This window comes from Pongo abelii, chromosome 18 (genome assembly GCF_028885655.2).
Source record: "Pongo abelii isolate AG06213 chromosome 18, NHGRI_mPonAbe1-v2.0_pri, whole genome shotgun sequence".
Taxonomy (NCBI): domain Eukaryota; kingdom Metazoa; phylum Chordata; class Mammalia; order Primates; family Hominidae; genus Pongo; species Pongo abelii.
In genome coordinates, this window is record NC_072003.2 from 69,993,438 (window position 1) to 70,019,099 (window position 25,662).

General features: G+C 41.5%; 1 long non-coding RNA gene across 2 annotated transcripts in view; it reads left to right on the plus strand.

Moving 5' to 3' along the window:
- The window catches only part of LOC129050947 (uncharacterized), a 239,683-nt gene that overhangs the window by 31,446 nt on the left and 182,575 nt on the right, over nucleotides 1-25,662 (plus strand). The gene's annotated exons all lie outside the window — the stretch shown is intronic.

The following is a 25,662-nucleotide window of genomic DNA, read 5'->3' on the forward strand; positions in this document are numbered from 1 at the left end:
TGGGCCATAGTTTGCCAAACCATGATCTACACCAGTGGTTCCCAAAGTGTGATGCAGGACTAGCAGCAACGTGACCTTGGAACTTGTTAAAAACATAAATGATCAGGCTCTAGCCTTATAATCTAGCTGCTTAATCAGAATCTTTGGGGGTAGGGCCTTACAAAGGCCTTCAGGTAAAATTCTGATGAATGTTGAAGTTTGAGAAGCATGGATCTCACAGAAAAAAGCATTGTGATTCCAGATTTATACAGCTACGTTGCGTGCTGTCTTGCTCAGGTAATGAGGCAGGGAGTGTTAAATAAAGTAACTAGGTTTAACACTCCGACTTCCTCGAAAGCCCCCAAATTATATTAATTTCCTCATCTTCCCAAGCAAATGGTCCCTTTCTCTTTTGTTCATCATAATCACTGCTAAAGCTTTTAATATAGAAGAAGCAAAAGCTGTAGCTTTTACATGCAAGTCTTCTTCATTATTGTTATTGAGTAACTGATATTACTTTTCATGTGTACCCAGGGACTTCCCTGTAAATAGCAAATAGGTATCTAAAAAAGCAGCTTTTGAATAGTAATAGCACTTGGCAGTTATGTTGCACTTTCATGACAGGCACTCTGCATATATCCACTCTTAAAATATGAAGTTATTCACAAATGGAAAGAAATTAACAGAGAATGATGAGTCTGCATCAGAATTCAACTGCATTGAGGCCAGGCACAGTGGCTCGTGCCTGTAATCCCAGCTCTTTGGGAGGCCCAGGCGGGCAGATCACTTAAGGCCAGGAGTTTGAGACCAGCCTGGCCAACATAGTGAAACCTCGTCTCTACTAGAAATACCAAAATTAGCAGGGCGTAGTGGCGCATGCCTGTAATCCAGCTATTTGGGAGGCAGAGGCACAAGAAATACTTGAACCCAGGCGTCAGAGGTTGCAGTGAGCCGTGATCATGCCACTGTACTCCAGCCTGGGTGGCAGAGTGAGACTCTGTCTTAAAAAAAAAAAAGTTCAGGCACGGTGGCTCATGCCTGTAAACTCAACACTTTGGGAGGCCGAGGCGGGCGGATTACCTGAGTTCAGGAGTTTGAGACCAGCCTAGCCAACATGGCAAAACCCCATCTCTACCAAAAATACAAAAATTAGCCAGGCCTGGTGGCGTATGCCTGTAGTCCCAGCTACTCAGGAGGCTGAGGCACAAGAATCACTTGAACCCAGGAGGCAGAGGTTGCAGTGAGCCAAGGTCGTACCACTGCACCTGCACCCCAGCCTGGGGGATAGAGCAAGACTCTGCCTCAAAAAAAAAAAAAAAAAAAAAAAAATTCAAATATAGTGAGTTTTGCTGGCTTACAGCAAGGAGTCCCTGGTGGCAGAAGCTATCTCAGTCATGACTTCATGGTCTGCGCTAGGTGAAGAGAGAAAAAAAAAAAGTCTTAGAAAGGCTTGGGATCCAGTGCTTTGGGAGGCCAAGGTGGGTGGGTCATGAGGTCAGGAGATCAAAACCATCCTGACCAACATGGTGAAACCCCATCTCTACTAAAAATACAAAAGTTAGCTGGGCATGGTAGTGCATGCCTGTAATCCCAGTTACTCGGGAGGCTGAGGCAGGAGAGTTGCTAAATCCTGGGAGTTGGAGGTTGCATTGAGCTGAAATTGAGCCACTGCCCTCCAACCTGGCGACAGAACGAGACTCTTTCTCAAAAAAAGGAAAGGCTTGGGATTATTGTTTCATCAGAGGTATCTTTGTTGTTGTACAACGGAAATGTAACACATTTCTGCTTTCACTGTTGACTGGTGACTCTCTGCCTTGGATTTTCATTTGTGTAATGATTCATGGTCCTAGTAGATTAGGACCTTATCTATCTTTGAGGGTCTTAAATGTTTTACCTTGCACAAGGCAGATACGGCAGGGTAAATGAGAGAATGAATAAATGAGCAACGTGTGGGATTTTAGGACCCGGGAGAGGCAACCTCATTCTTTGGATTTTCTTCTCGATTCCATACTAGAATGAAACACCACCGCCTCCTCCTCCTCTTTCTTCATCATTGTCATTGTTGTCTTTTTCTCAGATGAATTCTATTCATCACTAACTTAAAAATTAATTTCTGGGCAATTATTATAACTGAATAGTGTTTCATTCCAACATAGCATTATTGTATTTACTGATTTTACTGTGGTGGTCTTTGAATGTGTGAATTTGAGCTCAGTCAATAAAGAAAAAAAAATCACCCCCAGAATTCCCAAGATATACTTTGGCACATGTTGGGAGGCTTGGGAATGCTATAGCCATATGCTGGTTTCTGTGTTCCAAATGCAAGACATGGGTTCTGTGTGCCACTCTGGAGCCATCTGGTGGGGCTTCCATCTGGACCACCCACCCGCACCCTAGGGCGGGGCTGGGGACACTCAGGCTTATTCTAGAGCAGATGAATCCTAGATGTTCAGAGAAAACAGTTGTAGCTTTTCTCATTTTCCACTCACTTGTGCATTTTCCATTTAGAAACTTTACGATTAATATTCCACAGAAGAACAATTCCTACTTTCACCTTCCCAGATGCTCCCTAATATGAAGTGATCTTGACTTTTCTTCGGCTCGGGCACAAACTGTTAGTCATTGTTTTTGGATTGATATGATTTCTGGTGTTATCTGGAGCCAGCAATCCTGCATTGCCATCTTACCATTGTATTGTCATCAGAAGAAACTGTAAGCTCTTGGAAGGCAACAGCAAGGCGCTTCAGGCCTTTCTAAATCCTTTAGAATTTAGCGCCATGCAGAGGCACACGCAGAGGAAATGATTGTCATTTTGAATAGGTAATAAGCAAATACACCAGTGGTAGGTCTCACCTATTAGGATTTTTCCTAAGTGTGACTTTGGAAAATAGTTAGAACCCAGCTTAAAACAGCAGCTTAATACACATTGCTGCTACCACTGAGGGAATTATTGTGATCTTAAACTTGCATTTGAAGAATATGTTGTTTTGCAAAATATTTTCACCATTCGTTCAACACAACTTTTGTAGACAAGGTAAGGTAATTAACAGATAGATAAACTGAAATGTCACAGAGCAATTTTCTCACTTGTCACATGGTGATCAAATGAATAAATGCCCAAATGGTAAGTGACATCAAAATAGATTTAGGACTAGATTTCATTTTGAGTTGAAGTCTAATGCTTTTGTTTTTTGCTTTTTTTTTTTTAAACACTCCTTCAACAGTAAAGGTAGTGGTTTGTGTGGTGTGTCTTAGATGAGAGTTGTTGCATAAGAATTATTGGTATAGCCATTTCTCTTCCTCAGCACGGGTCATTTTCAACATCTGCTCTGTTTCCTGGGAGTGAGCTTTTAAAAAATATTTACTTTGTTTGATTTTATTTTTTTCATTTTCATTTTTTACATTTTTATTTCTGGAGACAGGGTCTCACTCTGTCATCCAGAATTGACTGCTTAACATCCAGTTCAGTCAATTCTGGATGACAGAGTGAGACCCTGTCTCCAGAAATAAAAATGTAAAAATGTTAAGCTGGATCAGCTTAACATCCAGGAATTGACTGCTATTTTGTGACATTCCATCTTTCTCAATCCCTTCCAGATACTTCCAGATACTCCCTTTAGCTACAGAGAAAAAAAAAAAAGTCCCAGTTCTGATTCTTGCAGTTGTTGGAAACCTGAGGCAGTAACCTGCCTGAGCCTCACTTTCCTTACATGCAAAACGGAGATAACATGTCACCCAGACATGGCAAGTGTGAGGATTAGATGAGGTACTGGATGTTAAGTGCTTAGCACTGTAACTGGCACAGAGTAAGTACTCATTGGGTATCAGCCATTGTTATCATTGCTACAGTTGGAAAGATGCCCTGAGAAAAAAGATTTGGGGACAGTGTCATGTATGTAGTAGAAATGAAATAAATAAATGTTTTCTTAATTCTGTTAAATTAGATTTAACTCAGCTTTTTTTTTTTGAGACAGAGTCTCCCTCTGTTGCCCAGGCTGGAGCGCAGTGGCATGATTTTGATCTTGGCTCACTGCAACCTCTGCCTCCCAAGTTAAAGCACTTCTCCTGCCTCAGCCTCCTGAGTAGCTGAGACTACAGGCATGCGCCACCACACCTGGCTAATTTTTTATATTTTTAGTAGAGACGGGGTTTCACCATATTAGCTGGGCTGGTCTTGAACTCCTGACCTCATGATCCTCCTGCCTTGGCCTCCTAAAGTGCTGGGATTACAGGCATGAGCCACTGTGCCCAACCCTTAACTCACCTTTCTAAAGGAGGCTCGTTGATCCAGGGAGTGGCGGAGGACAGGGATCCTTGCCCTGCACATATGAGAAAGGGAAATTGTGGCAGGACCACAGCAATTAGGATCGATGTGTTAGATGGTATGTGTTCCTTCTTACAAAGCCTGGTGATGCTAGCTTGTGAAATAGGGGAATGCAATACCTCCTTTACGTTCATGGGAGAAGATGAAGAGTAATCCTAGCTCCGGATGTTGCCTTCCTTCCAGGAGTAGGGGATTGGCCCAATTCAGGTGCACAATGTGCATGGATGTAAATCCGATAATGTTGTTCCTTAAAAAAAATAAAGCAAGCAGGCCTTACTGATTGCTTATATGGACAGCTGGCGCACCTTAAGAAGTGCGAACGGTTCAGGCGGGAATGTAATAAGGCCTAGGAAAGTGGCAGCATGAAAGGGATGACCTTTATTTGCAATCATGGCTGAGATTTACAGTTTATTACTGATAGCTTTTATAAAGAGCCATTCAGTTCAGAGGTGAGAGGTTTGTCATCTGGAAATGCAATTAACTTTACCTTATCCCAATCCCCCTGGTCTTAGTGTGAGAGCCGCATTTGAGCACTTCAGCAATATCATGATTTCCCCTCTAATTTCATTTCTGTCTATTGCATCCCCAGGTCCCTGGCATTAACGTGGTTGCATATTTTTACTATTATTATTTTCTATTATTGCTACTCCCTGTCGTCGATAGCCAGAAGGCACTTGTGTATTTTTTTTTTTAAAGATCTAAATTATTTGATTTCTGAAAGAGGAAACCTCAAAGCATAAAGCCTTTTTAAACCACAGCAGTTAGAGTAGCGCATAGAACCGGGGCATGTCGTCTTAGCTGTCTGAAATTAATTACGGAAATGGAGAGGTTGTGGGAAGGTGGAGTTGTTGTTTTACATAAAGACGGGACCCTAACAGTTTAAGCTCCCCTAGCCCTGCACACTTCAGTCATAGACATGCTATGCAAAGAAAGACGCCTGCTCCCCATGCCTGCTCAGACCCAGGAGGACGTGGAGGAAGCACAACACGATTTGCAACATGAAGAAATGAAAGCGATTTTGGCACCCCTGCTGTGTGTGTATGAGAAGTCCCAAAAGGTCTATTTTTGTTTCACAGGTTCAGTTTTATGACCCTCTCTTGTCTGTTAAGTCAGGTCTGTAGGAATTTAAGAGCCAGACACAAAAGCAAGAATTTAGTACCTTTTGCCAGTTGGTTTAGGTTATTTGAAATATAGCCTAGTATATTTTCCATACTAGGCTGCTGCCAGATAGATCAGAAAAGGGAAGTGGCTCCAAGAGTCTACATCCTCAGTTTTCAACCTCTCCAGAATTGAGGGAGAGGAGCAGGGTTCTATTGGGGGCCCCATCACTTAATGGCACATTGTCTGAGGCTCTGGCAAACCCTCCTCTGCCTCCAGAAAGCCCCTACACCTGCCTTATTAAAAAATGGAGTGGCCTTTTACAAATTTCTAAGGCTCTATCTGAAAACTATTTCCTCTGGGGTAAGGTAGAGCCGAATAATTACTACCCCTGCGTTTTTCATCCCGATTTTATTGTGGCTATTATTTTCATCAGTGTTAGAGGTTAATATCCCTATTTTTCCCCTCCACTGCCTAAATATAACGGGGGCTCAGCACACGGCCAAACCAGGTAGTGAAGGAGATAGCATTGCCTCCAAAAGAGGTTTGGATTAGCCCATCTGAAATGAGGGTTTGGGGCCCTAGGGTAAGAATTACCATGCTGCAGCTGATAGCGGATAGATTTAAACCCATAGTATTTCTTTTCTCAGCTGAGAGAGGTCGGGTTAAAAGATTCAGAAGGTGAATAGAGCATGAAACGATGCGCTTATATAACTATATTGGCGCTACAATAGGATGGCCTCACTAAGAATAAAAGCATCTAAGAGCCATTTTTAATAGGAAGAAGGAAAAGCGGAGACCTCTCAGTCATACCTTCTTAAAGAACTCTTTGCAGTTGAAGCAGGGTTGAAGGTGCTTACCTTGAGGGACTGTGCTAAACCTGAGAAGGATATTCTCAATGGTGCTTTCCCATAGGAGTACCTTGAAAATTTACTTTTGGAAATCTCACGTTTTGAATCTTGTTTTTCCCTTAAGCTGTGTCTATACTTGAAAAATGGAATGAGAAGAGGCGGGGGTGGAGGCAGGATACTATTTCCATGGCTGCTAGCTGAGTCCACGGAGATGATACCTGGGCTTAGATCAGGGTCCTGGCTTGGAGATAGGGAGACGTAAAAGGATGTAAGATGAATTTTGAAGGTAGAGTGTTCAGGACATACTTCTAGATTAAATATGATTAGGAGCAATTCATGCAAGGTTCAGGTCTTGAAATAAGTCCTGAGAACAACTTCCTGGAGCAAATGCATTCATTTACATGCACTGCTCACTCACAGTTCCAAATACTACAGAGTTGAAAAACCACTCCCATTAAGAAAATCACCATTGTCTGACTGATAAACCGAGGTTGTACCCAGTTACCATCAGTGGCTCAGTGATGTTGCCCAGCTGTTCCTTGTGCAATGGATGCCTCAAGCTGCAGAACGTAATGGTGCATAACTATTGCCTTCACAAATGGCACCATCTTTGGGGGGTGCGTAGACAAGCATGTTTATTACTTAGAATTAGCATCATCAATGGATACAGTGGTATGAAGATTGAGTCTGAAGATAAGTCAGGTGCTTACACGTAGGAAGAACAGAGCATATGAGTATTTGTTTGGATACCTCTGGGACACCCAACTCTGGGGTCCTGGTGGGTCATGGGTATGGTTGTTCTAAAGCCAGCATGGACTGTGAAGGCAGCAATGAGGGTCATGAAAGGGATGAGCTCAAATCCCCTTTCTCTCAACCTTCATTCATTCACCAAGTACCTAATGAGCTTATACAAGCACCATGCTAGGCCATGGGGATTCTACAGTGAATAATAAAATAGACAATGTCCACCCTTACCCATTACAGAAATGAATTTGGAGAGTTTTTGGACCAAGGAGTCATGAGTAAATAATTAAAGTGAGATTAATAAAAGTTTAGTATCTTTTCAACTTTATTTTTTTAGAGACAGTATATTGCTCTGTCAGCTAGGCTAGAGTGCAGTGGCACAATCATAGTTTACTGCAACCCCTGGGCTCAAACAATCCTCCTGCCTAAGCTCCCGAGTAGCTGGGACTACAAGCACATGCCACCGTGCCTGGCTAATTTTTTATGTTTTTGTAGAAACAGGGTCTCATTATGTTGCCCAGGTTAGTCTGGAGCTCCTGGCCTCAAGAGATCCTCCTAATTTAGCCTCCCAAATTGCTGGGTTTACAGGCATGAGCCACTGCATCTGGCCTCTTTTCAACTTTTTAAAAGTGTTGTACCAGGGAATGTTGGAGTCCCCTGGTACTGAGCTCTAAACCCTCTCTCCTTTCTCTACATTTGCCCCCTAGGTGTTTTCATCAATACCCATGGCTTTATTTACAATCTTCATGTAACTAACACTGAAATTTATATGTCACGTGGTTCACTTCCGCACTGTGCCCAAATGCTTGCTTGCATATCTCTATCTGAGACAGGCCTTCCCGGATGGCCCTCTCTCTGTCCCTTTCCTTGCATTCAGGCTTTCCACGGACACATTATTATGTAGATACTTGTTAATTGTTTGTCTCATCCACTGGAATGGAAGCCTCAGGTGGACAGATCCTTATTACTGCTTATCCCCAGAGACAGGACCAGGGCCTGGCTCATACTGGGAGCTCAGTAAGTGTGTGTTGGATGCATAAAGGTGAGGACCAGCTGTTCTCCATCTCCACTGATACAAAGAGTTTGATGATAATGGAAAATGTAGCACAAGGGGATGAGGAGAACTACTGCCTCGTGGTGAGGTCTGAGGACCATAAAGAAAGGGAGACTGTGGGACGCAGCTGCCTGGGGTGGCATCCTCCTCTAGAACTTTCTGTGATGGTGGAAATGTGCCATATCTGTGCTGTGCAACACGGTAGCCACTAGCCACTGTGGCCATTGAGCATTTGAGATGTAGCTAGTGAAACCCAGGAGCCAAATTTTAAACTTGATTTGATTTTTGTTTGTCTTATTTCCATTTATTTACTGATTAATTTCATTAACTTTTGAGTAGCCGCATGTGGCTAACGGCCACTGCATTGATCAGCATGGGTCTAAAGACCCAAAATCCTCTGCCTAGGATAGCATGACACAGCCAAGTCCTGGAGCTGAGACCAAAAACAAATGCTTCTGATTTTAGAAATAAATGCTCTGAGATCTCTGCAGGTAGTGGCAGTGTGGGAAATGAGTCATGTCTTTCAAGATGCCTGGAGATTCTCCCAAAGCAAGAATTTTCTAAGAACAGTGTCTGATATGCAGTAGTAATTATACATATGTATTTAGTGACAGCCAGATTAGATAGCTCAGAAACACACACCCCCCATTTGAAGTTATTATAGAATCAAATGGCCAGGTGAAGAATACCATTGAGAGACAGGAGCTGCAGGCCGAGGATGACATGCAGTTGTGCTAAATACACAGTTCCTTACTCAGGCAGGGATTCAAACAGCCAAGATCCAAGTGAGAAGGAGACTAGCTACCTGCAGAACGGACATATCTGAAAGACACCTATGGCAGAAAGTAGATGACCAGCCAAATGAGGTATGCACAGTGACATGGTTTGGCTGTGTCCCCACCTAAATCTCATCTTGAATTCTCACCTGTAGTGGGAGCTACCTGGTGGGAGGTAATTGAATCATGGGGTAGGTCTTTCCCATGCTGTTCTCATGATGGCAAGTAAGTCTTACAAGATCTGATGGTTTTATGAGGGGGAGTTTATCTGCACAAGCTCTCTCTTTGCCTGCTGCCATCCATGTAAGATGTGACTAGCTCTGCCTTGCCTTCCACCATGATGTGAGGTCTCCCCAGCCACGTTGAACTGTGAGTCCAATAAACCTCTTTCTTTTGTAAATTGCCCAGTCTCAGGTATGTCTGTATCAGCAGCGTGAAAACGGACTAGTACACACAGCAATGCCAATTCCATTTTCAAAGGAAAGGTCTGTGGTGAGGGGGTGGAGGTGGAGAACTGGATGGTTCTGCCTCACCCGAGAAGATTCTAACCACGTCTGGAAAGTTAGCTGTGGCTCACATCCCCACAGTTTAAGAGGGAAATAAAATGTAGAAGAAAGAAAAGAAAGGCCACAAAAATGATATGAATGTTGGGAGAACAAACTTGAGTGGACTGACTGAAGAAGTAATTTATATCCTCCCAGAAGAAAGGCCTCTGTGGGGGAGGTGACCACAGTCTATAAATACTTTCAGGGTAACCATATCAATGAGAGAAAAGGATTAGTCACCATCTTCTGGGATGGCGGGGACAAGGAGCCATGGCCTAAAGTGAAGCGAGAAAAAATATTGTAGCCATTAGTAAAAAAAAAAAAAAAAAATTCTTTAAGGCAATAAGAACTGGACAGTGAGCAGAGTTCTCTAGGGAAGGAAGCCAAGTCCTGTCACTACGTTCAGAAGTGACTGAGTGAGATAGTAATGGAAATGAAAGGAACATCAGACTAGGGACTCTTATGTCCTGTGAAATAATTGGTCTGATAGGGCCAGAATCTGTCTTTGGCTGTGGCGCATGTGCGCAGCCTCAGAGGAAGGTAAGACCTCAGCTTGGTATTTCTCCAGACCTGCCGAAGCAGGCCAGTGAGGAAAATTCCCTACTGACCGTTGCTTTACATAGGCCCTGAGTTTAGAAGTTTCATGTGGTATGACCTCATTTGTCCATGCACTCCTCATCTGCATGCTTGTTTTTTCTGACCAGCTCTGCTGTGAGAGGTAGGCTGAGTCAGGGACCAGGGTGCCAGCTGTTGGGGCACCATCACCAGGATCTCCTGCTTAAGGGGAAGGTGATCCTGTAGGACCACTTGGAAACTTCCAGGATTCATCCTGGCCGTACTAAATCCACATAGACAAAGCAGGGCTGTGGTAATATTGGTAGGGATCATCAAAATGCTTGAATTCACCGCTTGCCTGTTTTCTAAGGACTTTCTGAATTGATCATCTCCTGAATTTTCCCATCATCACCCCAGTCTCTAGCATCCTTGACCTTTGTGTTCCAAGGAGCTTTAGAGCTCATCTTGTATTTTTCACAGTGAGAAAACCAAAGCCCAGAGATGTGAAGTGACTTGCTCAAGATCTCACAGCTAGTTAGGAGCTAGACCAGACTCCTGAATCCCAGTCCTTTACCTTCTTCATGACAATGTCTTCCCTTGCAAGGGGAGAAAAGTGATCCATCCATCCATCCAACACATAATGGTATTTATTGTGCTCTATAGAAATGACCTCTATATGGCTTTGTGTTAAACTCAGCAGCTATGTTGGGGAACAAGTTGAAATATGCATCAGATACAGATTGTAGCTTCACGCATGATCATCTTCAAAGCATAATGTTCCTACCTCGAGGGGTGCAGAAGACAATTCATTGGAGATATCGTAAGAAAATGTTAGGGCTTCTATTTACACTTATTTGGCCTCATCCTTGGAAAATGTCTACTATCTGGTTCCAGATAGCAATGCTATTTTCTTGTTTATTTTGGTTGATCATCTCAATATCTTACTTTTTATGACTCTTATGCTTGAGAGTGATATTATTATCTAAATGTTTTGTTTGACATTGATATTAACACATAATTGACCATCCTAGAAATGTGGTGTTTTCATTTCTGTGGTGGTTGTAACAAATTACCATAAGCATAGTGGTTTAAAGCAATACAAGTTTACTATTTTATATAGTTCTGGACTTTAGAAGTTCAAAATGGGTCTTTGTGGGTGAAAATTGTTTCTTTCTGGAGGCTCTGTGGGAGAATCTGTGTCTTCTCTTTTTCCAGCTTCTGTGACTGTCCCCGTTCTTTGGCTCATGGTTCCCTTCAACTTTCAAAGCCAGCAATGGCTGGCAGAGTATTTCTAACATTGCATCACTCTGACTCTGATTCTTAAGTCACTCTATTCCACTTTAAGGGCCTTTGTGATTACACTGGACCAATTGCAATCATCCAGAATAATCTCCCTATTATCAGGTCATCTGATTAGCAAGCTCAATTCCTTCTGCCACCTTAATTCTCCTTTGCCATGTAACGTAACACATTCATAGATTTCAGGGATTAGGGTGTAGGTATCTTTAGGGGACCATTATTCTGCCTACTATGGATGGTAGTCAGTCATCACATCTGAGTGCACTATGATAATAAACAATGTACTATCACTACTTTCTTTATTCACACACCTAAGCCATCTTTTCCTCTGGAGCTGTAGCTGTGCAGTGGGGAGAGAATTCTGTTGACCACTGGAGCCAAATAAATGGTTCAATAATGGGCAATTCAAAGGGATAGGGATTATGGGTAATAACCCTAGGATTCTCCCATGTCCTGAACCCTGGGTATATTTGTAGGATAACTGGGTTGTTGATAGGTCAACAAATCTCTGGCAAAAAATGGGTTTCCTTTTAAATATCTTTCAGCTTCAATAAAGAAGTAGTTTCAGTGGTTGAAAAGGTAGAAATTCCCATTTTACATTTTAAGTCACTTTTTAGCTGTAATAGGTTTTTGGATTGTCATTGATTTTCTGTATTTGTAGAAAACCAAATAACTGCCTAATCTGGAACTCCTGCATATAAATATAGATGCTCATGCCTATTAAAATTTGAATAAGAATGGTAGCATGCTGCTATTAATTCTGCAAGCATTTGATGAATTTGTGTAATATACTGCACATTACAAACTAACACAACACTATTATGAAATGTCATTATGACATTTTCCAGGTCATATTTTCAATCAATCTGAAAGAGCTCGTTAGGGGCCTAGCAGCTTGCAAGGGTTTGCTAGGTGGCTTACAGATTTACTTAAATCCTCATGAAGTTTATGATCTAAGTCAGAGGGGACACCGTATGTGACAGTAGAAAGTACTTCTAGTTCTGATTCTGTTTTAACTAGCTGTGTAAAGTTGGGAAAGTTTCTTGCTGTCTATGGGTCTTAGATTCCCAGTCTACCAAGTGGAAAGGTTAGCCAAGAACCTTGTCCAAGGTCAGGGTCAGGCTTGCCAGATTCAGCAAGTAAAAATACAGGATGCCCAGTTTAGTTCGAATTTCAGATAAACAATGAATCCTTTTTTAAGTACATGCCCCAAATATGGCATGGGGCATATTTGTACCAAAAATGATTCATTGTTTATCTGAACTTCAAACTTAACTAGGCATCCCATATTTGTGTTTGGTGAGATAAAGTAAGTTCCTGGTATGTGGGTTCACTCTTCCTTTCCCTCAGCTGGAATAGTCATGTTTCCTAGCGTGTATGAGTACAGCTTTCAATTTCTCTCAATGCAATGCTGTAGGTCGCCACTACTCATCACTTATAGTTGGCATGGATGATAAAATCTAGGCTCAGTAAATATCTGTGGAATGAAAGAGTAGTTGGTATCCCTAATTTAATCTGTTATCTCAAATCCATTTCTAAAGTTTGATGATTCTATAACATTTACATAGTGTAAACAGAAATAAAGACAAACAACAGGAATGTATTAATACAGACAAGAAGAAGGTTATGGGCAATCTGTAGAGAGATTGATTTGAATGTTTATTTCAGGAAGGATTAAGGTGACACTCAACACTTCTCTTTTCCTATTGAAAGGTAATAGCTTAAAACAGAAGATAGGATTTTAGGTCTAGCTTAGATTTGAAGAATAATACATTGTAGAACTATCAGAGGGGTTGGGCTCAGTAAATACTGGTTAATAATATAAAAGTAACATTGAGTAATAACATAAAAGTTCAATTTTTTAAGTGTTCTGGTATTTTCCGTTGGTGCCTCCATGTCTGCTCCCACCCTTTCTTCACCCTACTTTGTGCCCAGGGGCCGACCAGAGTAGACCATGTTAGTGGGTCTCATTGCTTTCTGGTTTCCAGCTGGATTTGACAAATGGGAGAAAAGTCCCATCAAGGGATTGAACTTTATAATCTAAGACAGAAGGAACACAGTCTTGGGATCAAGACTGGATTAGAGAGTGAGAGGAAGGAAAGGTTGGGGTGTTTATTCCACAGTAAGTGGCTAAGGGTTGGTAGCATCACTTTGACCGAAGGCCCTGGATCCTTTCTGGTACCCGTCTCATGTGGCTACTCTTCTAAGGTTGTAGGAATTACCCATGTGCCATGCCTCTTCAGATCTAGGGATGTAAAAGCTCCCTACGTTTGCTAGCATTAAGGTGCTTCATCCTGTCTTGTTTCCTTAAACTCTGCCTCACCTTTGTAATTAGTCTCTTTCTTGCAATCTCAAATCATTTTGAGAGCGCCATCTGCTTCCTGCTGGGGCTCTGACTGGTACAAATGGGTAATGCTATCAGCTGATTATGTGAGACTATAGGTCTCACAGAAGTTAAGTCTCCCATCCCAGATCGCATAGCTCATAAATGGCAGAACTGAGACCCAGTATCTCTAGGTGAATTTGAAAGAAGCAAGAGAGAAAAGAATGGATGCAGGAAGATCCACAAGAATCTGGTCATGGTCTTGGAACTATGTAATATATTTCTCTTAATTGCCCTGGAAAATATTCCAAGAAAACAAACCTACATCACCATCCATTATATATCTTGTTTTCTATTTTGGGAAGGTCAGAAAAAGAATTCTCCTTTTGTGTTTATTCTTTCTTAGCTCAAGAAAACTGAGAAATAAACAGTAAGGATAATCTCCAAATCTTATAATTCTCATGTAGTACTCTCTACTTTACAACATGATGCTTCTGGTACCTGCAGTCCTCATCACTTTTCCTTAAATCCAAATAATTTTACCTTATAAAGAGAAGATTCTTCTGCTGAGCATGAATGTATTCTTGATAAAGCATTATTATGGACAAGGAGAGTGATATATTAGGTTGGTGCAAAGGTAATTGCAGTTTCTGTCATTAAAAGTAATGGCAAAGGCTGGGCACAGTGGCTCACACCTGTGATCCCAGCACTTTGGGAGGCGGAAGTGGGCAGATCACTTGAGGTCAGGAGTTCGAAACCATCCTGGCCAACATGGTGAAACCCCATCTCTACTAAAAATACAAAAAAAGAGCCAGGCGTGGTGATGGGCGCCTGTAATCCCAGCTACTCAGGAGGCTGAGGCAGGAGAATTGCTTGCATCCGGGAGGTGGAGGTTGCACTGAGCCGAGATCGTGCCAGTGCACTCCAGCCTGGGCAACGGAGCAAGACTCCATCTCGGAAAAAAAAAAAAAAGTAATGGCAAAACCCACAATTACCTTTGCACCAATCTAATACTTACAACATAAATGTCCTCTCAGATAATGATTTTGAATGGCTTGGAATTAAGTCACTTTTCTCAGATCAGACCATTTTCCATGAGCTTCCTTTAGTGCCAGCTAACCTGGGCACAGTGAGTGGTGACAACTCCTGGGGACCCATGTCACTTCTGGTCTGCAGTCCTGCCCTGAGTGATGGGTGCTTTAAACAGCTGGAGTGACTTTATGTTTCCACTCACCTTCTTATGCATTTCTCGCTTACTCCAACATCCCCCATCATTCTTTCTCCACCAAAGCTAGCTCCAGAGCTTCAGCTCTTCTTGAATTTTGTCATTTTCTAAGTTTCTTCTTTATTCCCATTGATACTTGCTAGGATAGGATGCATTGGTGGCCCCAGATGCACAAGTGATATTGGCAAAGCAGAAATGGGCTATGGATATCAAAGAGATGCTGCTATACCTTATTCTTGGATGGAGAAGTTTGATGATACCGAGAAAGATCCAGTATGTCCTAAAAGACCCAAGAGAGATGTATAGGCAGGCACCCTGGCGATATAGCTGAGCCATTTATTTCAGCAGAAGAAACAAGAGATTTTAAGTTAAAATATCTTAAAATTGTGATACAAGGAGTCAACAGGCCTTTGAGGACAGGTAGGGGTTACATTACCTAAGAAAAAGGTGCTGCTGCATGGTTTTATTTTAGCTAATTTTATAAAACTGGATTTTATGCACACTGTCACTATGGGGGACCAAAGTGACATTGGAACAGAATGCTTTTTCCATAACGGATTTTATTGGGGGCAAGGGGTGGGATTGGGAGAACTTTGTTCTTCAATGCCATGTGATGCATCTGTGTGAAAAAATTCTGCTCCAGGGACTAGATAGGTCAGGAGTTTTAATTTTTCTTTTCTCCCCAATTCCCAAAACCTGAAACTGTATTGAAATGAACTGAGAGTAAGCCTCAGGCTTTATTCTACTCACTATCCATAGAACTCAGTCACAGCAGCCAGTCTTACGTGAGCCTCCTGGCCAGTGGTGTGGCCAAGGGTTGAGGCAGAAACACATGAACCAGGTTTCAGAACGTTCGTCTCCATCCAGGAAAATAAAGCACCTTTACTTGGCGTTGAAACTTCTCTCACAGTTGTATCCAAACTAAGCCCATTATTTTTCGTGGAACTCAAATTAGCTCTGCTATTTTCTGTTCTGCGTGAAGCATAGAATTTGGGCAGTGTTTTCCCAAGTTAGTTTGGACTGGTAACTGGCCTTGAACCAAAAATGAACTGAATGACTCTGGTCACTACTGAAATGAAAATGTAACTGACTCCAGTCCCAGGTATCCTTTCCTGATGTTTGATTTAAAGTCTAAATGGAGGCGTTTGGCCCAAGAGCCATGAACAGTTGATCCACAGCCTTAACTAGCCTCACAATTCTTTCTATTCTATCTTGTGTAAATCAAGTACGTAAGCAGGACATTCTCTTCACAAGTAGTTAGATCAGTGTATAAGATCAGATTTACTGCATGCTTCACCAAGTTCATATTTCCCCCACATACACACATTTTTAAAAAGGTAAAGATATTTTAGTAACTCGAAATGTTTCCCATTCAAACAAGACAGATTAGCATTGCAAAAACAACCACTACCCATTTGCTCTAGAGAATCTGTCTTTTTTTTTCTAACCCTTAGGTAGTGACTTCGGTTGCTTGGGTAACCCATGAGACAGATCAATCAATGTGAATGAGTTTTGTTTTTTAAAGCATCATCCTGGAAGCAGGAGGGCAAGGCTAGGATTTAAGGGAAATGAAGGTGGCCTTTTAGCAACTTTGAGAAGGAAATGAAAGGCAGACATTTCAGGGAAGAGGAAAGAGGAAGAAATAAAGTTGGGGTAATACCCTAGAGAAAAATGGGGATGGGAAAAGAGTCTTCAGATCAAACTGTGTATCCTGATCCAGGCGTTGAGATAATCCTGAACTGGTGAGGCATTGACTTCTAGAGGACACAAAACAGAAGATTTAAAATCTGGCTGCCTGTCAAATCCAAGACGCATAGGTATCAGAGGGCTAAGAGCTGGAGATAGAGATGAATTTAGGGAGAAGCAGGGTGGCTTAGGCTCATAAACTTTGGGAACTCAAGTCACTGGTTTGTGTCTACGTGGCAGTATTCCAAAGGCTGTCTACTGTTTTTGCTTTTAGAAAATTTCCCACCTGTTCTTTCTTTGGTTGTTCCTTTTCTATACCTTCATTTTGGCCAAGCATCCTATATGGCTGGACTATGAACATAGAGAGCTCTCCTTCTTTCTCATCTTGAGCCAGGGATCATTCCCTTTTGTATTGGCTGTTTTCCTTGGAAGCGTGAAGCATGAGCTTTAATCAGTTTATAGAGCCGCTGACCTAATTTTACATCTGCAATAAGATCACTATGAATTCTCTGCTTCCCTATGGAGGATAAAGCTCTGCCTTCCCCCTCCCCTCTGCAGTCTTTCTTTGTGATGGACGTTAGAGAGCCTGGCAGGTTCTGTTCCACACTGCATCTCTCCAAGAGCAAATTTATTTATATATTAATTTTATATAAAAAAGATTTCTCATAGGGAGCCAGAGATTGAATCACAGGCAGAAACCTGATTTGAGGTTGAAGGCAGGATGGCAGCAAGCAATGTCAAAGAGCAAAAGCGTTGGGGGCGAGAAGTGAGCAGGGATTGGAAATTTGCTTCCAAAGAGCTCTGTACCTCTCTCCCTCTGGTGTCTGACACACTGGCACAGCTTGCGTATCAGTTTTCTATGCCTGTGTGACAAATGATCACAGATGTAGTGACTTAAAACAATACCCATTTATGATCTCACAGTTTCTGTCGGTCAGGAGTCTGGGGCCCTGCTGAGCTAGGTTCTCTGCTCAGAGTCTCACAAGGTTGAGATCAAGGTGTTAGTTGGGCTGTGTTCTTATTTGGAGGATCTACTAGGGACGGATTCACTTCCAAGCATGGCCCTGCCGCCCCCCACCCGGTTGTTCACAGAATTCATTTCTTTTCGGTTGTAGAATTTATGGCAGCTCGCCTCTTCAAAGCCAGCAAGGGAGGGGAGAATCTTTGCTGCTTAGTCTCTGACCCCAGGACCCTCTTTTAAACGACTTCCCTGATGAGGTCAGGCCCACCTATGATCATCTCTTTTGATTAAAGCCACCTGCTGAGAGATTTTAATTATATCTACAAAATCTTGTCACCATTGCTATATTCTGTTAATAAGAAGCAAGTAACAGGTTCCACACCCACTCAAAGGGAGGGAGTGATATGAGAGTGTGACTCATTGAGTGTCACCTATGGGTGTGTCCTCCACACCTCATCAATGCTCCAAGATGCCCAGGGTCCCCAAAAATCTCACCGTTAACTCCACTCTATTATTTTAAGCTATTAAATGTGGTGAAAGGAATAGGAAAAGAAGTGTCTTTCAGAATAGCTTACATTTCCTTCCTGTTTGGCAGAATCATTTGTGAGTTCACATAAATGGGTTCATGCAGATAATAACCAAGAAATGGGAAGACATTCATTAGAATTGATTTACAATTACACACCTCACTCAAGCCCATTAGTTACATTCTGTTTTTCAAAATTGCTTTCATTTTGTGAGGGTGCCAGACTTTTAAAGATTTCGTAAGGCTTGATGTCAGCCTTCTCCAAGGCCTTTAATACATGATAGGTCAATTTCAAAGAGGGATAATTTTTTTTTGTAATTAGGAAATAACATTTTAAACACTGTATCCTGTACACTGAAGACTCCTAGTTTGTTTTTGTAACATCTTAATTTTTGAAGACTTAATGTATGAGAACTTGAGACAAGGTAAAGAGATTAAGCAATATTTTATTACAATACATTAGTGGGGAAATATTTAGGGGAAGGAATCCCACTTTCTTTTTTAAAAAATATTTATTAATATTTTAAGTTCCAGGGTACGTGTGCAGGATGTGCAGGTTTGTTACTTAGGGAAACATGTGCCATTATGATTTGCTGCACCTATCAACCTATCACCTAGGTATTAAGCCCAGCATGTATTAGCTATTTTTCCTGACGTTCTCCCTCCCTCTGCTCCACCCCATCAGGCTCCAGTCTGTGTCATTCCCCTTCCTGTGTCTATGTGTTCACACTGTTCAGCTCTCACTTATAAGTGAGAACATGTGGTATTTGGTTTTCTGTTCCTGTGTTAGTTTGCTGAGGATAATGTCTTCTTGCTCCATCCATGTCCCTGCAAAGGACAAGATCTCATTCCTTTTTATGGTTGCATAGTATTCCATGGTATATATGTACCACATTTTCTTTATCCAGTCTGTCATTGATGGGTATTTGAGTTGATTCCATGTCTTTGCTATTGTGAGTAGTGCTGCAGTGAGCATACTTGTGCATGTATCTTTATAATAGAATAATTTATATTACTTTGGGCATATTCCCAGTAATGGGATTGCTGGGTCAAAGGGTATTTCTGGTTTTAGATCTTTAAGGAATCGCCACACTGTCTTCCACAGTGGTTGAACTAATTTACATTTCCACTAACAGTGTAAAAGCATTCCTCCACAGCCTCTTCAGCATCTGTTGTTTCTTGACTTTTTAATAATTGCCATTCTGACTGGCATGAGATGGTATCTCATTGTGGTTTTGATTTGCATTTCTCTAATGATCAATGATGTTGAGCTTTCTTTCATATGTTTGTTGGCCACTTAAATATCTTCTTTAGAGAAGCATCTGTTCATGTCCTTTGCCTGCTTTTTAATGGTGTTGTTTTTTTTTCTTGTAAATTTGTTTAAGTTCTTTATAGATTCTGGATATTAGACCTTTGTCAGATGGATAGATTGCAAAAATTTTCTCCCATTCTGTAGGTTGTCTGTTTGCTCTGATGATAGTTTCTTTTTCTATCAGAAGCTCTTCAGTTTAATTAGATCCTATTTGTCAAGTTTGGTTTTTGTTGCAATTGCTTTTGACATCGTTGTCATGAAATTTTTACCCGTGCCTGTGTCGTGAATGGTATTCCCTAGATTTTCTTCTAGCGTTTCTATGGTTTGGGGCTTTACGTTTAAATCTTTAATCCATCTTGAGTTAATTTTTGTACAAGGCATAAGGAGGGGGTCCAGTTTCAATTTTCTGCATATGGCTAGCCAGTTATCCCAGCACCATTTATTACATAGGGAATCCTTTCCCCATTTCTTGTTTTTGTCAGGTTTGTTAAAGAGCAGATGGTTGCAGATGTGCGGTCTTATTTCTGAGTTCTTTATTCTGTTCCATTGGTCTATGTGTCTGTTTTTGTACCAGTATTATGCTGTTTTGGTTACTGTAGCCTTGTAGGTATAGTTTGAAGTCAGGTAGCATGACGCCTCCAGCTTTGCTGTTTTTGCTTAAGATTGTCTTGGCTATATGGGCTCTTTTTTGGTTCCATATGAATTTTAAAGTAGTTTTATCTAATTCTGTGAAGAATGTCAATGGGAGTTTAATGAGAATAGCATTGAATGTATAAATTACTTTGGGCAGTATGGTATGGTCATTTTCACAATATTGATTCTTCCTATCCATGAGCATGGAATGTTTTTCCATCTGTCCTCTCTTATTTCCTTGAGCAGTTGTTTGTAGTTCTCCTTGAAGAGGTCCTTCACTTCCCCTGTTAGCTGTATTCCTAGGTATTTTATTCTTTTTTTGTAGCAATTATGAATGGGAGTTCATTCATGATTCGGCTCTCTGCTTGTCTGTTGTTGATGTATAGGAATGCTTATGATTTTTGCACATTAATTTTGTATCCTGAGGCTTCACTGAAGTTGCTTATCAGCTTAAGAAGCTTTTGGGCTGAGATGATGAGGTTTTCTAGATAAAGAATCATGTCATCTGCAAACAGAGACAATTTGACCTCCTCTCTTCCTCTTTTAATACCTTTTCTTTTTTCTTTTTGTTGCCTGATTGCCCTGGCCAGAGCTTCCAAATGCTGTGTTGAATAGGAGGGGTGAAAGAGGGCATCCTTGTGGCAGTTTTCAAGGGGAATGCTTCCAGCTTTTGCCCATTTAGTATGATATTGGCTATGGATTTGTCATAAATGGCTCTTATTATTTTGAGGTATGTTCCTCAAATGTACCTTTCTTTATTGAGAGTTTTAATATGAAGGGATGTTGAATTTTCTTGAAGGCCTTTTCTGCATCTATTGAGAAAATCATATGTTTTTTGTCTTTAATTCTTTTTATGTAATGAATTATATTTATTGATTTGCATATCTTGAACCAGCCTTGCATCCCGGCAATCAAGCCAACTTGATCATAGTGGATAAGCTTTTTGATGTGCTGCTAGATTTGGTTTCTCAGTATTTTGGTGAGGATTTTTACATTGATGTTCATATCAGCCTGAAGTTTTCTTTTTTTGTCAGGTTTTGGTATCAGGATGATGCTGCCAGGTTTTGGTATCAGGATGATGCTGGCCTCATAAAATGATTTAGGGAGGATTCCCTTTTTTTCTATTGTTTGGAATAGTTTCAGAAGAAATGGTACCGGCTCCTTTTTGTACCTCTGGTAAAATTCAGCTGTAAATCCATCTGGTCCTGGGCATTTTTTGATTGGTAGGCGATTTATTACTGCCTCAATTTCAGAACTCGTTATTGGTTTATTCAGGGTTTCAATTTCTTTCTGGTTCAGTCTTGGGAAAGCTTATGTGTCCAGGAATTTATCCATTTCTTCTAGATTTTCTAGTTAATTTCCATAGAGGTGTTTATAGTATTCTCTGATGGTATTTCTGTGGAGTAAGTGGTGACATCCCCTTTATCATTTTGTATTGTATCTACTTGATTCTTCTTTCTTTTCTTCTTTATTCATCTAGCCAGTGGTCTGCTTTATTAATTTTTTCAAAAAAAAAAAAACTGCTCCTGGATTCATTGATGTTTTGAAGGGTTTTTAGTGTCTCTATCTCCTTTAGTTCCTCTCTGATCTTGGTTATTTCTTGTCTTCTGATAGCTTTGGGAATCCCACTTTCTACTTTTTTTTTTTTTTCCTGTAAGACCAAGACAATCCCAAATATCAGTTATGCTCTTGGTAAGCAAAACTCTACCTTTGGAAAATGGACTTGTTCTCCCTTTGGTATTCTTCCTTCATTCACAAAACTCAAAGGGCATAGCTTATAGAATTGGGCCCATAATACTGGAAACCAAAGTATCCTCCAGTTTAAGGGTTTATGAGAGTCAAGGACCCTATTTCAGAAACAAAGCCTCAGGGGAAGGAGTTTAGAAGACTGGAATGAGTAGGGAGTCCTTAAGGAGTTTATCTCACCTAAAATAGTTTCTATTTCTGCCTCCTCTTTTTAACTTTTCTTTCCCCATACTTCTCTGTAATTCCTAAAGCCAGGTTTCAGAGATGGCTCTCTGTCTTTCCTATTTAACAAGAATTTTTAGCGGGGTGTATGGGCTTCCCAGTATACATTTCTCAGCTTCCCTTGCAGCTAGGTATGGTCATGTGACTAAAATCTGGCCAATAAAATGTGAATAGAAGTGATATGTGCAACTTCCAGGTCATGTCCTTAAAGGAAAGGGACAGGTCCCTCCTTTGCTTTATTCCCTTCCCACTGGCAGAATGTGATGGTGCACGTAGAAGAGGGATCACCCACTTTGGCTCATGTGATGGGAGTCACATGTTAAAGATGGCAAAGCATCAAGAGAGAAGGATCTTAATTGCCAATAAAAATATGCGGCCACTACACCTACCCTAGACTTTCATGTAAGAGAGAAATAGACTTCTGTCTTGTTTAAGTCAGTATTAGTTTTAGTATCTTGGTTAAATCATCCTCACCTATGTCATAACAAATGTACCAGCTTAACAAGTATGAATCACCAATGGCATCAGGGGAAAGCACAGTGGTTAACAGTGAGGCTTTGGTATCAGGTAGACCTGGATTAACTTGTAATGCCCCTGCACCACCCACATCTATGACTGAGCCTTAGTTTTGTCTTTTGTAAAATGGGGATAATAGTATCTGCCTTACAGCGTACTGTATAAAACCAAGAGGTGAAGATCCAATGATACACAAAATAGATATGGTCTGCATTCCTATAGAACTCAAAGTGCAGAGGGGGAGATACAGAACTAAGCAAATGCATAAATAATTCCAAATTGTAGGTAGTGCTGTGGACAAGCAAAGGAGAATAATGAGCAAAGGACTCCCTACAGCAGTGAAGTCCAGTGAGAAGGAAGCAACCCTGAATAATGCAACCCTGTGACCCTGTTGGATCCGCCTGTGTATTCAGACCAGGCCACTTATCCTTCCCCTAGCTCTTAATAAAGCTGTAATTAAAATACTTGAATTTTGGGTGGGCTGTCCCCAACAACCAGATGGTATGCCCCACAAAGGCCGCGTCCATGTGTGTCTTGCTTGTTGGCTATACTTATGAGCCACCCTGTTATCAGCTGAGTAAAGAATGACTAAACAATTAAAGCCTGGGTTGCACATCTCCTAACAGAGTTTTAGTTGTATTATCTTCAAAGAAGACTGAATTGGAGCTAGGTTAGAAAACTGTTATCTCTGAGAACTCTGTGGTGAAGTTGCTTTATATCATTAATATTGACTACTGAATTCTTCGCACTAAGCACAATGCCTCACTTAGAGTGGGTATTTAATATCTCTTGAATGAATGAATGAATGAATGAATGAATGAATTTCTAGTAACATTTCAGTTCCCACCATTAGAAAACTCAACACAATGAACATTGTAACAACCAGGGCTGTGCAAAGGTGGAGTGGGCCCCTTTGGGAAGAATTGAGCTCCTTATTTCAGAGGCATTTGAGAGAATTGTTCAGGATTGTGGAAAGGACATCATGTTCTGAACAACGGGTCATGTCTTCCAAATGTCTGCCAATCCTGAGAGAGTGCATGTGTATTGTTTGTACCTGGGGTATTTGAAACTTATGCTTAAGGAGCTTTAGGCATTTTTACTGAAATAATTTCTATGTTTTAAAGTTGCTTACGTAAAGCTTTATGGAGTACAAAGATAAACTGAAGGCTGACTTTTGTCCCAGTGAGTCACAAAATCTGAATGGCATCAAGGTTTCCTGGGCTTCTTGGACACAGGAGAGCGGACGAAGGTTGTCACAGCCACCTTGAGACCAGACACATGGTCCAGGTTTGATCATTTCACACTGGTGAAATGCTGCTTCCTGCAGGGAACTCTCCAACTCTGTGCTCCAATAATAATACCATTTACATATTTTCATCACAAATACCTTCACATAATAATAATATCATTTGGGGTCTGTTTCCTCCACTAAACTCTGACTATCTTGTTGGTGTCTTACTCCCATTTTATCTCAATGCCTAAGACATTGCTTAGCCTTGGTGGGTGCCCAGTAAATATTTACTGAATTAAAAAAAAAAATTCCCTACTGTCCTCATGGGGAGAGAGAAGGGGAAATACTTTTCTGATTTTCATAGATGAAAAAACTGAATTGTAGAAAAAGAGTAAGTTGCCGCAGTACTGACATCCACAACTGGTGTTCTGAGAATCTGACTTCTGGCTTGGCCTTCTTATGGAGGCTGAAGGGATCCTTATTCCTAATGGGTAGCGGTATTTCAGAGTTAGGATTGCTATCCAGTCTGCAGTGGAAGCACACTCACAGACACGAGGGACCCCCCGGAATTCCTGATGAGAGTGTGAAACAGACAGACTTCTGCTCTTTGTTTCTCTGTCCTCTGCATGTTACAGACAACCCTTCCCTCTCTTTCCACCCCAGCCATACCCATCTTTTCCCATTACTGGCTTTCAGAAGCCCCCTGCCCCTCACCGTTTCAGACTCCCACAGCTGTTCTTCGGAAGAGACACTGAAGCATCTGTAAGCCCACGTTTGTTCCTGCATTTCCTTATGGTGACTAATGGGTAACACCTGTCCTGTGCATTCCCTCTTGCACTCTTACGATTGGATTTATCACTGCAGTAGTTTAACCATAACTAGAAAAATGTAGCTCTCTAAAGTCCCCATAATGTTGAGGTTCCTAATGTGGTTTAAGTTATTCCTTGCATCATAAATAACATACATGGCACTATTATGGACCAATACCCTGAAAAGAAAAGGCACCAAGATCGTAAATAATACACACAATAGGGGCTTGAGGAGACTCAGCAAAATGCCCTGTGGGGAGAAGGAGTGGGTTCCTGATGTTAGGAGCGGGGGCGGGGCACGGGTGGTGGGGGTGGATGGTTTCTAGGAAAGGCTGGGCTTTCCAGACCCGAGCTTAGAAATGTCATCCTATTCTTGCAACTCTTTCTGATTCAGCTAACCTAATTGTGCAGCCGAGGGGTTGCACCTGGTCAGAGGCCAAGGTCAGCTTGGTCTCCCTCCCCAGTGAAGGGCGGGAGGAGGATCAATCTGCCTGTACATTTTTCTTGTCTTGCACATCCCCTATTATTGCCAGGAAGGGGAAGAAGACAGAAGCAAGTTCATGTTGTGTGAATGATCTCAGGCCCGGCACGGACCAAAAGCCACCTTTTGTGATCACATATTTTTCTCATCCATTCTAGCCCGTGTCAGTCATTCCATTGAGAGTAGCTGCAATTTTTACTGGATTAGGCCTATCAGATTATACTCTAAAGATGAAGAAAATGCTACCCCTCCAACAAAAACGGTTTCCACTTTACACTCAAAAGCTTCTTATTCTTTTTGCTTTGAGGGAAAGAGAAAGAGAGAGTAAGACCATGTGCAGTGCCCTTTATTTGGACTTTTATCTTAACCTGGGAATACCTGGTCTTCTGTTTCCTTCCTTCTCATGTAACTCTTCATTGATTTTCTTTAAATCAAACAAGCTGCCATCACAGACTCTTACAAAAGAAAGTCAGCCATGGAGGACCCTGGGCTTGGAATAGAAGCCAATCTAATTTTAGTTGCCGGTGAGCCTCTCTAAGCAGTGGAGAGTGGTCAGAAGTTCATCTTGGCATGTGCTATCGGGACCCAACAGGAGCCAGCCACTGTCACCCGGCCGTGGGAGAGGGGCGAGTGCCTCGCTGATGACAAGTTCCACCATCATTTTATGATGGGGCAGCTTGTCTGCTCCAAGTAGGTCTTTCACCCTCTACTTTTTAAAAATTAAAATTGCTTCTGATTTATGGATTAATCTCTTGCCGACATCATG